Source organism: Myotis nattereri (assembly GCF_964212035.1).
Source record: "Myotis nattereri genome assembly, chromosome: 2".
Taxonomy (NCBI): domain Eukaryota; kingdom Metazoa; phylum Chordata; class Mammalia; order Chiroptera; family Vespertilionidae; genus Myotis; species Myotis nattereri.
In genome coordinates, this window is record NC_138076.1 from 212,173,250 (window position 1) to 212,190,026 (window position 16,777).

Sequence of the window (16,777 nt, forward strand, 5' to 3'; positions counted from 1 at the left end):
CTCATGAAGCAGGGGGCAGCCCTTTTCCTTACAGTCTCCTGCCCGTCATTCCTCCCTCCCTTTCCCCTCTTCTCAGCTTACTCAGGTTACAGACTGGGGGACTGGAACATGAAATGAATGGTGACAAAGGACAAGAATGCAGACAGATAACGAGTCCAGGCTCTCAGTTTGCTCCTGCCTCCTGTCCTGGGACTGACTCCATAGCCCCCGCCCACTCCGCTGGACCCCGCTGGAACACTGCCCAGCTGACCTCCACCTGCAAACTTCCCAGGCCTAGGGCCAGCCCAGCCGGGCTCCTTCAGCAGTGGCGGTCTGTCACTCTTCCCCTCTGGTGCCATTTGGAAAAAGAGCATGTGTGGGTGTTATGGCCAACAGGCAGATTTGGGGTACTCGGGCTGTGTGGCCTTGGGCAATTCATTTCACCTCTCTGAACGGTGGTTTCCTCAGCCACAAAATGAGGATACTATGACCTCCCTCCTAACAGAAGTGTTATGAGAATCTAGAGATTTGCATAAAGAATTCAGTTCAGTACCAGGCACATGTTAACAACAGCTACAGTTCTATGCTGTGGCCATAATACAACACATGAGTAGATGGAGGCTCAGAGACGTTAAATCATTGCCCCAGATCCCACAGGGGCCAGAGCTCGGCACCTGGGAGCCCCCTCCTCTTCGACCATGTTAGCATCTTCTATTGTTCTCTCACTGTCTCATCTTCAAGAATCCTGTGTTTCCTCCCACACTTTAAGAAAAAGACAGTAGATTCATTAGATTCATTGTTTCCCTCCCCAACCCAGTCCACTCGGAAAATACTTATTTAACGGAATCAGTGGTTTCAGTTCCAGAAGCTAAATGAATCCTGTCCCTCCTCCTCCGGCTCCGAGATGGCTTTAGGAAACCGTGTCACCCCCTTTATTACAAGCTCCTCTGCCCTCCTCCAGGCGCCTGGGCCACTCTGGGATTACAAATGGAGCCTCCTGCCTCTAGGGCACTGCCTCCGCGACCACGTGTCAGTGCGGATTGATTGAGGAGACCGGCCCTGCCCGGCAGATCAGTGACTTGTGCCGGGTGAGCCGCGTGTGCCGTCAGCGGCAGGCGGACGTCCTTCCTCTCGCTCGCTCGCTCGCTCGCAGGCTCTCGAGCACGTGCAGCCCTCGCCTTTCTCCCTCTGCGGGCCCCACCTCTCCTTCCTCTCGGCGGGGCCTCCTGCCGACTCGAGCACACCAACTGATGAGAGCCTCAGGTTAGCAGAGTGGGGAACCCCCACAGCACCCTGCAGAGCCTGTCCCAAGCCAGGCACTTCCCCCATGCAAACCAGATGGAAGCAGAGTACACAAGCAGCAGGGTGGCCAGATCCCTGGTGGCACGCCTTCCTTCCACACAGCACCTGCTGGGTGCTGGGCTGCCAGCCCCGCTGGAGAGGGCAGAGGGGCTTAGAATAAGTCTTTCTGGGGCAAGGACAGGGCCGGCTGTAAGGCTAAAGGGGCCTGGGAGGCTCCACAGGGCCAGGGAACACCAAGACTTCGCCCTGTGGGGACAGCCACCTGCTCTTCCCAGGAGGGCTGTGCCAGTGCAGGGCGAGGGGAAGGAGAGATGAGGCCGGGTATCTGTGACGCGCTTGGTGTGAATCTGTATCACGGGATCTCGGCGGCCTCTGCCCAGGAGGTGTGGGGTGGAAATCGTGGCTCCCTCTTTAGCTCCCACTGGTCACTGGGCTGTTTATGTGACCGTGTCCATCTCTCCCGGGAGTATGAGCATTTGTAGGGCACACACCTCTGCTTCGCTGGGGTCTCCAGCATCCTGTGCGGGATGTGGGTGACTGTGAATGGGCACGGTGTGTTCGCCACAACCTGATGAGGCTGGTACTGTTACCAACCCCACTTCACAGAGGAGGCCACTGAGCACAGAGTTTAAGTACTTGTCCCAAGGCTCACAGCTTGGAAGAGGCGCAGGTGGGATCTGATCCCAGGACTTGAGAGGCTGTACTCTTCACCAGCCTCCCAGCACGTGGTAAACAGTGGACAGATGCGTGGACGCAGAGAGTTGGTGGGCCCCAAGTCTGCAGGCGGACGGGGAAAGAGGCATGAGAGGCAGCAGGGGCGGCACCAGCCTCTCCCCACAGGAACATGTGGAAGCCCTGGAGGCTGGCGGTCTGCCTGGAAGACGGCGGCCTCCCCAGCTGGTGGCCTCGCTGTGCGCCAGGGCATTCATCTCCCCCCAGGTGAGCAGAGAGAGGACACGGGAGGAGACACAGCTGGGCGGCTGGAGGCCCCTGCAGCCTGGCCCCACGCGGAGCAGCCCTCAGCCCACTCGGCACTCCTGCCCCTGGTGGCACAACTCTCCCTGGGCGGCCCCTGTGCGCGGGCCCAGCCTGGTCACTGAGTTGGGGGCCCAGCCTGGTCTCACACCCAGGACACCCCTGCCTTGTCCTTCAGCATATGGCTCTGAGTCCGAATTCCTTCCTTCATCGGGAAATTGGAGTGGGAGGAGGGGCTGAGGGATCTGCCCGCCTCCAGGGAGTGGGGTGTCTTACCTTCACTCCTCCCAACAGCCTTATGAGGCAGGGCTTATCATCTTCGTGGTACAGACAAGGAAAGGAACAGAGAGGTTGAGAGACACCCCCGAAGTGCCACAGCTAACAGGTGGCAGAGCTGGGATCTGAACTCAGCCTCTGGCCCCAGAGCCCCCGCTGCACACCACAAGGAGTTAAAGTGAAAATGAGTTAAAGTGAAAATGAAATAATCTAGCCATCGCAGTGCCAAGGCGTGTCCTCAGCACCTCACCCGCATTAACTCACTTAATCCTGACCGCAGCCCTGTGAGGCGCACGCTGGCATGAGGGCATCCTGCAGACGAGGAAACGGAGGCCCAGAGCCACGAGGAAGGGGCAGGGTTGGCATGTGAAGCTGGTGGGCTGGGCGGCAGGCTCCAGCTTCGCTTCATCACGAGATAACAATAGGGAGGGTCCTTTCCTTTGGGATTATTTCTGCTTGAAAGCTCAGGACTTCTAGCCCCATCTCTGCGGGGCTCCCCGGCAAGGCAGTGCCACATGCTGGGGCATGCTGGGAAAAGACTTTGTTCCAGCCTGTTTTGTTGACACGCTCTTCATTTTAAGCCCGAAACCCAAGCTTCCTGCGAAGAATTCAAACCAGGGAGAAAAGTGCAGCCACGATACAGCCACCACTCCCTCTGCGTGGGGCTCCGTGCGTGTCCTCGCCCCTCGCTTTCACGGGCTCGAGCAACTCCCACTTCCCAGCTGAAGAAGCCGAGCCCAGAGCTGCTGACAAGATGCCCAGCGGCACACGGCCGCGAAGGGCCAGACTGGGACCTGTCGCCGGGTCCTTCCTGAGAATCCCGGCTCTTCTGACCACATCCGCGGCGCTGCCCACTGGGCAGAGCGGGGTCTTGCTTGCTGGCTTGGAGGGCAATGCTTCTGTTCACCTGCCACAGGCTGGTCCCTCAGTGTCAGGATCCCCGGATGCCCGGGAAGACACCAGGACACAGGTGCAGATCTGCGAAGCTGGGTGCTGCCTCCTCCATCAGGGAAGCTCAGCCATGCGGGCATCGATGCTCCCTCCACTCCACCTCCCTCCGGCGACTCGGGAGTGGCTACCCTGCCACCAAGGTGACTGTCCTCTGGAAGCAGCCATGCCACGTGAGGTTCCTCATCCCTGCCCTGCATCTCCTCGCCAGGACAACTGCCAAGGCACACGTGTGGTTCCAGGAAAGGGAAAGCAGCAGCGTCGACAGATTCTCCAACTCCCAGCCGGTCCTCCGGACTCGGCCTCTTCCCGGCCCACCCGCCCCTGCAGCAGGCTCCTCGGTTACCCCGAGCCAGCTCTGCCCCCACTCCCTCTGGTCCCAAGGTTTTCAACGGGTCCCAAGTGCCTTCGGAGTTCGAGCCGATTCTCCTCCACCTGGAACACGAAGCCCTCATCTGGCCCAGCTGCATCCTCCACCTTCTCTCACGTGTCCTATGCCGCCTCTTTGCCAAACACAGTTTGGAGCTGTGTTCCCGCCCGTCTGTGCCCCAAAGCATGAAGCCCTACCTCTTCCCTATATGTTGGAATTATACCCTCTTTCAAGTTTCAGTCTAATGCCACTACCTCCTTGAAGCCTTACTTTAATACTCATCATAAATTCATTCAACAAACACTGACTGAGCCCTTGCCATATGCCACGCCTGGAGCCCAAGGGTCCCTGTTGTCATGGAGCCTACAGTCCCATGGGGCCATTAGAGGGAATGGCCTGTCACATAAATAATCATTTGGTAACAGCCACGACATACATTAGTGAGACAGCGTGGCAGGTGCCCAGAAGGTGTACAATAAATAGGACCCTGGGTCTTGGGGGTCCAGGACATTTGGGATGAGAACTGAAGGACAGACAGGAGGTAGCCATGTGCTGAGGGTGGAAGAGAGCTCCAGGTGGCAGGCACAGCGAAGGCCCTGAGATCGGGGGGAGCAAGCAGATTTCGGGAAGGGAAAGGAGGCCAGAGCAACATAACAGACACGAGAAGCTGGAGATGCAGCTGAAGCAAGACAGCGCAGGCCGCAACAGGCGTGGGGACTTTATCCCACGGGGACAAGGGGATCCCAGCAGAAGGAACAGTCAATACTCGTTTTTACCGATCCTGCCAGCTGCCCTGTGGCTGAGCATCTTCTGCAAAGTGCAGGCTTTGCGTCCGACCAGCCCTGAGCCTCAGACATCTGGTCATTTGGATGTGGGATTCCCAGGTCCTCCTGGACCGAGCTCCGAAGGACAGAGCTGGCCTCCAGTTCTCCCGCGCCATCCCCAGCACACGGAGCTGCTCCAAAAGCATGTGTGGAACGAACGAACAGAGAGGACGAGACACTTACCAGCATTTCCCCTGGAAGGGGCCAGGCTGCCTGAGGGGCCTTCCATGTTTTCTGGAAATCACAAAATCAAGGTTTTAGTAAGGCCACGCCTCAGGGAACCCCTGAGAGCACAGCCGGCACCCCGCCGATGTCCACACCCAGGGCCAGCACCCAGCAGGACCCCGCACGGGCATCCGCCGGTGACCACCTCGTGAATGACGGGCCACAGAGCGAACACCCCCCACAGCTGTACGGTGCTTTCCACACGAGAGTCCGGGCTGGGGCCGTCCTCCAGGTGGGTACGGCTGCCGCTCCGCTTTACAGAGGAGGAAACCGAGTCCCAGGAGAGGGAGGACCCCCGGCAAGTCATGGCAAAGCCAAGACAAGACCCCGATCGTAGATCAGGCTAGATAGCTCCCATGGTATTAAGGACACTTTCCAGAAATTTCTTCTAAAAATATTCTAAAGTGACATATTTCATCAGGATGCCTGTCACGCCAGCAGTGGGAGCCAACACACCAATTCTCGCAGGCTGTTCCCCTACCGTCAGGTCCAGGGCAGCGGAGGGCCCTGAGTGACGAGTCCGTGGCTCCCTGGGATTGGTGTCGGCACACAGCAGGCGCTCAGTAAAGGCTCAGTGTGTGAGGCGTCAGCTGATTGGAGGGACAACCGCGGAGAACACTCCTACAGCTCTTAACGGGCGTGCTGAGCTACCTGCCTTAACTCAAGTCGCCCTCACCAGCCTCTGGGGTGAGTTTACAATGATCCCACTTAACAGGCGTGGAAACTGAGGCTCGCCTGTGACCACAAAGCCAGTGAGCGGCAGGGCCGGGACGTGAACCCACGCAGAGCCCGTAAGCCAGCCCCATGCCCTGGCTGAGTGAAGGTGGGCAGAAACCTCCCGGAGAAAGACGGCACCCGCGCGCCCCTCGAAGGCCATGGCCTTGTGCGGCGCCCCTCCCCCGTGCACCAGTGACCGCTAGTCCCATTCCCCGTGGACCCCGGGTGGGCAGTGACAAGCTGGGATGGCAACCACCTCATTACAGGCTTCATGTGTCCCCAACCTCCCTCCCCAATGGTCTCTGGACTCCCTGCACCTGCCCTGACTCATACAGGCTCCCAGCATTATAACCCTCACGGGCTCCTTCTTGGTAGTGGGTGAGGGGTATGAAAGGACGGGAGAGTGGAGGGCGCTGCAACCCTGAGCCAGCTCCCCAAGCCCTCCGAGCTCGGCCTTCTCATCTGTAGAATGGGGACAATAATAGCGCCCGCCACAGGGCGGCGCTGTTTCCATTATCCTGGCCTCAGTTGCACCATGTGCTGTAGTGGAATCACTCATCCTGCCATCACCCAGCACAGACCGTGGAACAAGGGGAGAGCAGGCTGTGCTAAGGAGAGGAGGGGTAGGATGTGAGCGGCCAGGTGTTCGCGGTAACTGAGCCTCACAGCCAGTGTGGGCCGGAGGTAGCTCCCCGGCTCTGTATACGCCCTCTCCCAGGGCGCTTCCCGAACTCGTGCACATCGCAAGGTGTTGGGACAGCCCCATGCCCTCCTGGGGCCTCCTGGGAGCCACGACCCTGCTGGGTCCTCTCAGGTCCCAGCTGCAGCCCAGGTGAGGTGAGCTGCTGGGAGCAGGAGGAGCAGTGGGAAGGCCAGGCACAAGGTTGTTCATCTGCGGCCGAGTGAAGAATAGGAGGGAAGAAACATCCTTTCTGGAAAAATCAATGGGCAGATGATACCGCCCAAGTCACAACCTACATGGAAGCCATCCAAGAAAATCAGAGAGACGAGAGAATCACAGCCCTGGGTCTTCTGTGGCCACGCAGCCTCACAGCCAGGGGAAGTGAGAGGCGAGCCAGCCCCAGCCGCCATCCTACAGGGAGGACCACCGGGGCGCAGGTGGGGTCCACGGCTCGCTCAGGGCCCGAGGTGTTTTGGTGGCTCTGCCATGAGTGAGGGGTGTCCAGCCCAGGTGGCTCATTGGCAGTGGCAGGTGGGCCCTTGTGGATCTCCAGCCATCTGCTTCCCTCTGATCTTGCCCATACTACCAGGGTGCCAGTGCAGCCTCACCCAGAAAACACCAAATCTCTGTGGCTCTTCCTTGCATGCTTTTGGCTTCTGGGGTGCCCTGTCCCCCCACCTCCACCCTAACATGTTGGGCAAAGTTGGGGGAGACTGCCTAACTCATAGTAAGTGCTCACAGATGTGAGTTATCACCAACCCCATTTCACAGCGAGGGAAACTGGCTCCGAGAGATTGGGGACACGCACGGGCACTGGGTGGGCGGTCCTTCACGCTCCTCGGCCGCCTTCTCTCTAAGCTAACAGGCATCGAGTGCCCTCACGCCAGTCAGGGACCAGGCATCCACTCTGCTTCCCTGGCAGGGTTGGCCCCAGCTCAGAGTGGGGCCTGGGCCAGTCCAGGACCCCAGGAGTCCTGAGGCTCCAAGTTAAGAGGAGATCCAGGCTGGCATGGGGTCGTCTGGGAATCCTGAGAGGCCTGACTTGGGCGGAGCTGGAACAAGCCAGGATCCTAGAGAACCTTCTGAAGCTCTAGGATACGAACACCCAGAAGGCGAGTTTGCAGTGAGCGGGAGATGTTTGTGTGAACCTGCCCGCTCTGTCTTCAAGTCAGGGTCTCCCTTCCTCCAGAAATGGCTCCACTGCGGAGACTGGCCTGCCCCCTTCCCCTCCCTGGGCTTTGCCACGAGGTGACTAGCCTTTTACACCTCGAAGCTCTGCTCTTGCATGTCCTTCTGGTGGAATACCCTCCCCTGCCGTAGCCTGGCTAACTCCTACTCATTCTTCAAGGCCTTCAAATGCCACCTCCTCTTGGAAGCCCTCTTTGATTGCCCTTCAGAATTCACAGAGGCACTCCAAGGAGAACTTTTTTCTGTGCCCCTAAGTTGCTGGTATAGCCAGCTCCCTCATAACCACAGCTGTCATTAATTGAGCACCTACTGTGTGCAGGTGCTGCACCTGCAGTCTATTTTTTTTTAATTTATTTTTATTGATTTCAGAGAGGAGGCGAATGGGAGAGAAACATCAATGATGAGAGAATCATTGATCAGCTGCCTCCTGCATACCCCCGACCGGGGATCGAGCCCAAAACCCGGGCATGTGCCCTTGACTAGAATCGAACCAGGGACCCTTAGAGTCTGCAAGCCAATGCTCTATCCACTGAGCCAAACCAGCTAGGGCTTCACCTGCAGTCGCTTCAATCCCCAAAACCAGCCTGCAGGCAGAGGTCACTACTCCCAGGTCACTGCCTTTTAAAACCGACTGGGACACTTGCCCGAGGCCACACAGCTAGAGAGTGGCCGGGGAAGACTGTCCCTCAGGACCGCAGCCACCAGGGCACATCAGATCGGGGACTGTGGGAGGAGGGGCCTGCTGCGCTTCTCCATCTCTGTATGCCTGCAGGGTGCCAGCTCTGTGAACCTGGACTGGGTGATGCGAGCTGACTGGCCAGCCGGCCCTCGCCACGGCTACCTGCCTGGTGCTCCCAGCACCTCTGGCCAGGAGGGTCTCGAGCCCAGGCCTGGAACGGACCCAGCACCGTGGCCTTGGGCAGGGCCTATTCGCCCTTCCTTCCCTTTCCATCTGGCACAGGAAGCTCCACGGGACACCAGAGCCCGCAGACCAGGCGAAGGCCAGGCAGGCACCGCTCCTCACACCCTGCACTCTCTGGCTCCCTGTGCAGCCTGACCTGTGGCCCAGGATCTGAATAGACACACAAGGCTCCCCCCGATTTCCAAAGGACATTATTCAACTACCAGAGGCTCTCAGCACGGGACAGGCACCCTCCTCACAGACATAGCTGCAGCTTCCCCCAGCGTCAGCTCCCGGGTGGGTCTGCCCGGGGGAAGTGAGCCTCTCACGCCTTCTCGGACGAGGCAGGGCGACTGTCCCATCCTGGTGGCCCAGATTCCTGGGCAGCTGCGGGTTTCCTGGCACAGACCTCCATCCGCACTGCTCAGCTCCGGCAGGTCCTGCGAACGCTGAGGACGCCTGGAAGTCCCTGCCCCCAAGTGACCGCAGCGTGGCCAGTGCTGTGAGAGAGGGAATGGGGCGGGCGGGGGGCGGGGAGGCTTCCTGGAGGAGGTGAGCTGAGTCCAGAAGGACCTGGCCTGGCCAAAAAGGAGGCGTTGAGGTCAAGGTGAGGGACCGGCTCCCGGGGAAGGAACGGTGTGTGATGGGCTGGACCCTGCTGGCCACGGCCTTCCCCTGACCTTCCAGGTGAGGAGGGCCCGGCCCTGTGACGCCCACCCTGTGCCCCCCCTGGAGACCTGCTCCAGAGGTCACAGGACCACCTGTGTGCAGACCACGCGCCGGCCGGAGCCTTGTTGCAGCCCGAGCCTTGGGCTGTGATGGCTTCCCAGCCCGGGTCCGGCCCAAGTTCCTTGCCCCCACGGGCCTGTCAGAGGAGGCAAGGTCCTGGGACACTTTGCCAACACCGGCCTGGCAGCAGAAGCCTCTGCCAGCCTCCTGGGCAGCCAGGCCAACACTGCGGCGGAGGGCACACCAGCCCCGGCCTGTCTCTGAAGCCCCATCTCAGCCTCGGTCCGGGGGGGGGGCAGCTGTGGGCAGAAGCAGCCAAGTGAGACCTCAGCCATCCGCGCTAAGGGAATGACAGGAACCGCGACCCCGTCCGGGGACAGGGACCTCCCAGGGAGGCAGCCAGCCAAGCCAGGGCAAGGCCCGGGGGTCGGGAGGGCAGCCTGGGCCGCCCGCAGCGTGAGGAGGCGCTGGGTGGAGAGAGGAGGGAGGCCCGCTCCTCCCGCCATGCGGCCTGTCTGTCTTCAGCACTTCACTGCAAAAATAAATGGAAGCAGCACACGCCAGACAGAAAAGAGGGAGGAAAAAAGCCCCACACCGCCCCCCATGGGCTCCCTGGGCGGGTCTGGGCCAAGGCCTTGGCCTGGGTTACTTGCTGCTGCTTTTCCCGGGGAAGCTGCCGGTGCCAGATTTGCATTTACCACAAACAGAGACAACACAATGTCATAATCCTTCTCCTGTCATTCTCCCCTCTCTTCCTCCTCCCACCTCAGACACACACACACACGCTCACACAAAATGACGGCTCCCTCGACAGCCTGAATGAGCAAAGCCCTGGATCTGCCTCTTAATTGTTGGCGTTTCTCACTGGCCGCCCGCTCCGTGCCCATCGCCCAACTTGCAGCAGACCACCCACCGCCCCCTCCTTTGTCCCAAGTCACCGCTGACAAATGGCCTGCTGGAGGTGGGAGAATAAATACGCCTGGAAACGAGGGGGGGGGGGGCGGGGAGCGAGAGGGAGAAGCCAGCCCCCACCCCCGCGGCTGCCTCTGCACCCTCGCGGCCGGGATCCTGGCCACAGATGCTGGCCGGACCGGAGGGGACGAGGGGCGGTGATGGTAACTCTGGCCCCTGGGACTCTGAGCAGGGGCCTTGCCCTTCACGCCCCTGCTGCTGCCTGGCGGCTGGGCTCCCAGCGCAGCCCCTCCTGTCCGCCCGCGTTCTCCTGGGCGCTACTCTGAACATCCCCCGCGCCTCCTCCCTCCCCGCTCTTTATGGCAGTTTCAAAGCTGCAGCCGCCACTTGAGCAGCTGCGGCCTTTGATGGGGACAAGGCAATGAAGGCCGCCCGCCCGGGAGGCCCCTGCCCGCCCTGCCCCGGCCCGGCCGCCCCTGCCCGCCCCCAGCCTCAGCCTGGGCAGGGCAGCCTGGCATGGCGGGGTGCCCAGTGGGCACGCCTCACACACCAGAGCAAACTTTCACGACCGGAGGGAGAGGCGCCGCGCACGCCACGCCGGTTACCTTTGCAGCGGCATCCTTCCTGGCACTTGCCCCAGACCCCTGGACAGACCACCGCAGACCGCGGCTCACCAGGGGGAGGAAGGCAACTCCAGAGCGAGGACGGGGAGGAGGGAAAGGGAAGCGGGGGAGGGAAAGGAAAGGGGGGTAGTTTCCCAGCTCGCAGCCTCCTCGCGGCTCCTCCTGCCCAAGCCGGCAAGTGAAGTCACGGCCGTGGCGGTGACATCAGCTGAGCCTCTGACATCACGGCCCCTGCTGGATCTCACCTCTGCAGGGTGGAGATGGAGGAGCGGCAGGGAGGAGGGATGGATGGAGGAGGGAGGAGAGCACCAATCCCTCCAGAGATCTCGTGCTAGCGTGGGGGAGGGGCGGGCGCCTCATCCCGGGGAAAATGCTTTATCTCCATAGATAGGGGCGATATGTGTCTATAATTGGCCCCAGAGTGAATGGCTTAAAAGGGGTAACTACCCGCCACAGGGAAGAACTACAGTCTGCCCCGGCTGGTTTGGCTCAGTGGATAGAGCGTCGGCCTGTGGACTCAAGGGTCCCGGGTTCGATTCCGGTCAAGGGCACATGCCTGGGTTGTGGGCTCGATCCCCAGTAGGGGGCGTGCAGGAGGCAGCCCATCAATGATTCTCTCTCATCATTGATGTTTCTATCCCTCCCTCTCCCTTCCTCTCTGAAATCAATAAAAATATATTTTAAAAAAAAGAAAAAAAGGACTACAGTCACTGCTGTTCTTACAGCCAATGGGGTAGACGCCAGCAGGACGGCTATGGAGCACCAACTGTGTGCCTGGGACTCCCCACCTCGGGTGGTGCTCAGGAAGACCTGGCGAGGCTCAGAGAGGGAAGGACTCTTCTGAGCTGCTCAGCAGGGAACCGAGCTGGGTCTGAGGCAGGGGCACGAGGGAAAAGGGCTGTCCGGGCCAGCAAAGGGGCTCAGAGCCTGCAGGACGGCCAGGCGGCCTCGGGGCTTTCTGAAGCCTCAGGGGCTCAATGCGGACTTGGGCCTGGTACCTCTGGTCAGGCCACCCCTGCGAAGGGGGGCTTCAGTGGGGCAGGCAGGGTGGCCGGTCCCCATCACCCCAAGTCGCACCTGGGGGTCGGGGTGATGGCGGCAGGAGGCCTGCCCCTCAGGGTGCGGCCAGCAGTGCTGGTTCTGATGGGCTGAGCACTAGGCCCTCCCACTCCTCCTCCCACTCTTCGGCAATGCCCGAGAGGTAGGTTCCCAAGCCCCGTGTCAAGATGGGGAAACTGAGGCCTAAGATGTCCTGAGACAACACAGGGACTGAGGTGTCCTGTGCCTGGGCTCCAGACCAGGGCCAGGCCCGTGACCCTGCCCTCAGCCTGAGCCTCCTACTCTCAGCTGCTCAGGTCAACCCCAGCCTGGCAGGGTCTCCATCCGATGCCCACCTCCTCCGAGAAAACCACGTGTGCTCCAGACTCTGCCTCAGATGCGAGGCCACGGAGCCCGTGCTCCCTTCATTCTGAGACCCAAGCCCAGCCCAAGGCTTCTCCAGGCCCCCGTGCCAACCCCTGGCACGACCGTCTCCCCTGGCACATGGGACAGCCGGGCTGCTGGCCACTGGCTGCCCCAGACTCGGTACACCCTTCACCTGAGCTTCTGGGCCTGACATTTGGTGAGGACCTCCTAAGCACCAGACTCCAGTTCTCCCATCTCATCCTTCCCAGGCCCAGGACGCCAGGGTTCAGGCCAGAACTCTGCTGTTCCCATTGTCTGGAAAGTACTTCCATTTCTCCCAGGCTTTCCCTGCAGCCCAGAGCTCTGTTCCCACCCACCTCCGTTCTCAGGACTCCCGCCATGCTTTGCACCAGTCCCTTCCCACCCCCCCCAAGACTCGACACGGTGCAGAACCCACACCAGACACTCACTAAGCCCTTGTAGTAAAGTGACCGCACTCACAAAAGATGTGTGCACACCTGCAAACACCAGCCAGGAAGCCCGAACCAACACCTTCACTCGGTCCCCTATCGAACCATGCTTCTCTCACCTCGGGCCTTTGCACGTGCTGTTCCCTTCGCCTGGAACACCCGCTCCCCCTCCCCCCAACCCCACTCCTTCCCCTCCCCCTCCCCGGTGCCTGGTTACATGAGGGTCTCAACTGAGACACCATTTCCTCTGACCCTCAAGTCCAAGTTAGCTGCCACTTTGCACGTCTCCCCCATTGCAGCTCCTACTCAGTGTCCTTGGGAGACCACGGGAACTGTTGGAAAGGGATGGGGGCCCTGAGCAGAGTGCCGGGTTTGGGCCCCAGCTCCCCACCTTGCTCACTGTGTGACCTTGGACAGGCCCCTGGGCCCCTCAGTCTGTTTCCCCCGCTGCGAAAGGGGGGCAACAGCAGCTGTGCTGTCCGGAGGGTTTCACCAGACCCAGCGGAACTGACCACCCTTCCATCTGCCTTCCTCCCTGGCTGGGCTGCTGGACCAGCCAAGGACATGGGTCTGTCTTATCTCCTGACCCCTGGCACAGCGCCCGCACACGGTGGGCACTCCACAAACACGCACTGAGGCCCTAGCCAGGTCGCTCAGCTGGTTAGAGCATCGTCCCCCTATGCCAAGGTTGCAGGCTGGATAACTGGGCAGGGCACATACAAGAATCAACAGTGACTGCATAAATGGAATGAACTGATCTCTCTTTCCCTCTCCCTCTCTCTAAAATCAACAAATAAGTGATTTTTAAAAAGAGAGAAATATGTACTGACAAACCTAGGTAAGGTTGGTTGTTAGTGGTTGGGGAATTGTAATTCACAGCCTGTAACAAGCTGTCTGGTTTTAAGTCTTGGTTCCACCACTTCCTTCCTGTGTGATCTTGAGCAAGTTACTTAACTTCTCTGAGCCACATATGCTCCGTCTGTAAAATGGGGATAAGAAGGCGCCTGCCTTATAAGGTTATTGTCAGATTACAGGAGAGAAGCGATGTGAAGTGACGTGGGCAGTGCAGACTCCTGGCAGGAGCTGGGGCCGTGTCAGCAGCATCGCTATTCCTTCATCTAAACAGGGCCTGCCCGGTGCCACGGAGGGAGGGCTGAGGGCTGCTGCGGGCCGGGGAGGAAGGGCTTCCACATAACTCCCTGGGCTCAGTTCCTCACCCTGGAAGCAGGGCCACCACTCTCCTGGCCTCGCTGAGTTAGTGAGTGGGTAACAGCAAACAGAATATGAAAGTGCCTAGCACAGGGCCAGGCGCTGAGCAGATACACAAGGAAGGTGGGTTCCCTTCAGTTTCCTTGAACCAGGGACATACATGCACAATTATTCAATAACTTGTCACAAACATCTTGACATGGGTGATGTGGGATCGCCAGCCAGGGCAAGCGATGCAGAAAAGAGGCTTAGAAGGAAAGACCGGAGGCGGGGGAGACAGCAGGAGAGGCTTCCTGGGGGAGGAAGCTGGGTCAGAAAGGCCGGGGGAAGGGAGGCTGGAGCAAATGCAGAGGCAGAAGAGTTGGGACACCCAGCCCGCTGGAGGCATGGCGTATTTCTGAGCCAGCGACTCAGACACACTGGGGTGGAGATGAGCCTGGTTTTGGGTAGCGTGATGGCTGTCCTGGAGGGCTCCATGAAGCCTCTGTGCTAGGCATGTTGAAGGCCAGCAACACGGAGACCAGAACAACCGATCTCGGAGGGATGCTAGAATCTCTGGCCCAGCCATTCTACAGACGTGGAACCTGAGGCCCAGAGAGAGGAAGGGACTTGCCCAAGATCACATGGTGGGTCAGTGGCAGAGCCAAGGCCTACGCTTAGCCCTGGCACCCCTGGGCCAGAACCTTCAGAACTGCAATAACAGCAGTTAATGGTACGCAGGTAGTATTTACGGTGTGCACCCCATCTTAGCTTCTTAGGAGGATGGTGAGGGACTGCTGTTACTCCCATTTTACAGATGAGCAGACTGAGGCCCAGAGAACTAAACTGAGTCACACAATGAAGAGACTAGCCAGGTTTCGACCTCAGGCTGTCTAGCCCCAGAGCCTCGGCTTTTAAACGACACACTCTCCTGCTTCTCATCGTAGCGGGTACCCCTCGCTCCCATCATGCATGCATGCACCCCACACCCCCAACCAAGCGCGCATGCATTCATCCAACGGTACGCATTTCAGCTCCCACCACTTCAAGCCTCGAGGGGTCAGCCGTGAATGCACAGCCAACCCCACGGAGCCCACCCGCCTCTGCGTGACCCCCACCGCCTTGCACTGTGCCCAGCCCTTTCAGAGCTCACTAAAACCCGCCTCCTGAAAAGCCCAGTTTCAAATTTAGCTGCCCGAGACCACAGACCACTGTACTGCTGGGAAGCCACAAACCAACCCTCTTTCAAGGGCCATTATGTCACCGGCTTCGGAAAGGGAGAGTGAGGACGATTGATCCGGTATCAATTTCTGGGCAGAATGGTGAGTCCATGGAGGTCTGAGGCCTCACTGGCAAGAATAATAATAAACAATCCTGCAAATCAGATTTGGGCATGTGCAGTACATGAGGCTTGAAGCAACGGAGTGAAAAAGTGCAACGGTGGACTCCTGCCACCAGAGCTTTCAACAAGTCTGGCCCCTGGGCACCCGTTCAGCCCGCCCTGGTGGCTCCCACAGACCTCCGCCTTCTGCGAACAGCAGAGCGCCTGCTCTGTGCCAGGCCAGCGCTCTTCTACCCAAAATGCCGGCATGACTGTTCCACTCCCCAGATGAGGAAGGGAGGCTCAGAGAAAGGAAGGCTTGTCCAAGGTCAACACTGTCTGGTTGCAAAGACTGTGATCCCCCTCAACATGGCCACATCCGTGCAGGCCGGGGCGGGTCCGCTCCATCTCGGACCCTCCGTGTCCTCTTCCTTAGAGGAAGACATCGCGAGTGAGAGCGGCAAGCTCCCTCCCTGCCCTGGTGCTGGGTGTGTCCCTCTGACCAGGCTGGGAGACCGGGGCCGAGGACAGGAAGCAGGGCCGGGCAGATGTCCCTTGGCCCACGCCACCACCGTCTTCATGTCACCTCCGCCAGTGCCCTAAGTTAGTTTGCAAACAGCCCAGACAACAGATCTTACAACCGAGATCCACTTCAGCGAGGGGGGCTTTTATACCCATTCGACAGACGGGGCTATAGACTCAGAGCTGTAAGATAAGCCGTGCTCTCCCTGCGCCGCTTCCCCTCAACACGCTCTGGGAGGTTCCGACATGACCTGCTGGGCCCCAAAGAGCCCAAGTGGGAGGAATGGGATGGCTGCTGAAAGCAGGTTATTGGTAGAATTATTAATAACAACCCCCAACATCTGCACAGCACGGCGCCACTCCCTGGCCGTGCAAATGCTCCCAGACTCAGTTACCTGCCCCATAAAGTGGGAATAGAGGTAGTTATTCGTCCCTGAGGGGACAGTGCAGGAATCATGCGTCCCATTGTACAGATGAGGAAACTGAGGCTCAGAAAGGTGGCAGGAAGTGCATTAAAGCCCCAATTTGAACATGGGTCTATGACACTGAATGTAGGAGGCTAAAGGGAGAGAAAGGCCTGGTGTTGGGGGCGGGGGGAGTGTCGGTGGGCTGAGATTCTGAACCAAACACACTTTTATCCGTGGGCAGCCCGCCAATGGCCACAAACAGGGTGATCTCCCCGCCCGGGGCCATCAGGGCCCTGCAGCCCACCCCAGGCACAGCTGCCGCCCTGGCAGGCCCCCAAAGAGCCCCCGAAGACTCGCTGCGCTCCCGAGCTCTTTCCCATTCCAAACATGCCAGAGCCACGGACCCCGGAGGCTGCTACTTAGCGCCAGATTAATCACAGCGAATTCTCCATCCAGATACTGCGCGCAGGCCGAACTCCCACCGCTAATCGCCGTAATATTCTCCTCGGCGTGTGCAGGCGGCCGGGGCGATGTTCCAGGAATATTAATTCTCCACAGCCGCGCACTCCCGCCGCACGCATGCGCCCCCTGCACCGCCAGGCTGCTGCGTGGGGACCGGGCCAGGGGCCAGCAGCAGGCAGAGCCCCTCCCTGGGGTGGGAAGCAGCAGCCCCAAGGCCTGGCCGATGTTTTACCATCAGCCCCCATGGGAGGTGGCTCCTGCTATGGTGAGGGTCGCCCCACTCCCTTCCTCCCAGTCCTGCCCCAACCTGCAGAGGCTCAGGGGCCCTGCGAAGCCACGGCATAGCCCTCTG

General features: G+C 59.8%; 1 long non-coding RNA gene across 1 annotated transcript in view; it reads right to left on the bottom strand.

Annotated features, from left to right (window-relative positions):
- Window positions 1-541: 541 nt before the first annotated feature.
- The window catches only part of LOC308512891, a 77,686-nt gene continuing 61,450 nt past the window's right edge, over window positions 542-16,777 (bottom strand). Inside the window, exons 2-3 of the long non-coding RNA XR_013995493.1 lie at window positions 4,858-4,908; window positions 542-741 (exon numbers count right to left, since the gene is read on the bottom strand). This is a non-coding gene — a long non-coding RNA (uncharacterized lncRNA). The remainder of the gene's footprint in view (window positions 742-4,857; window positions 4,909-16,777) is intronic.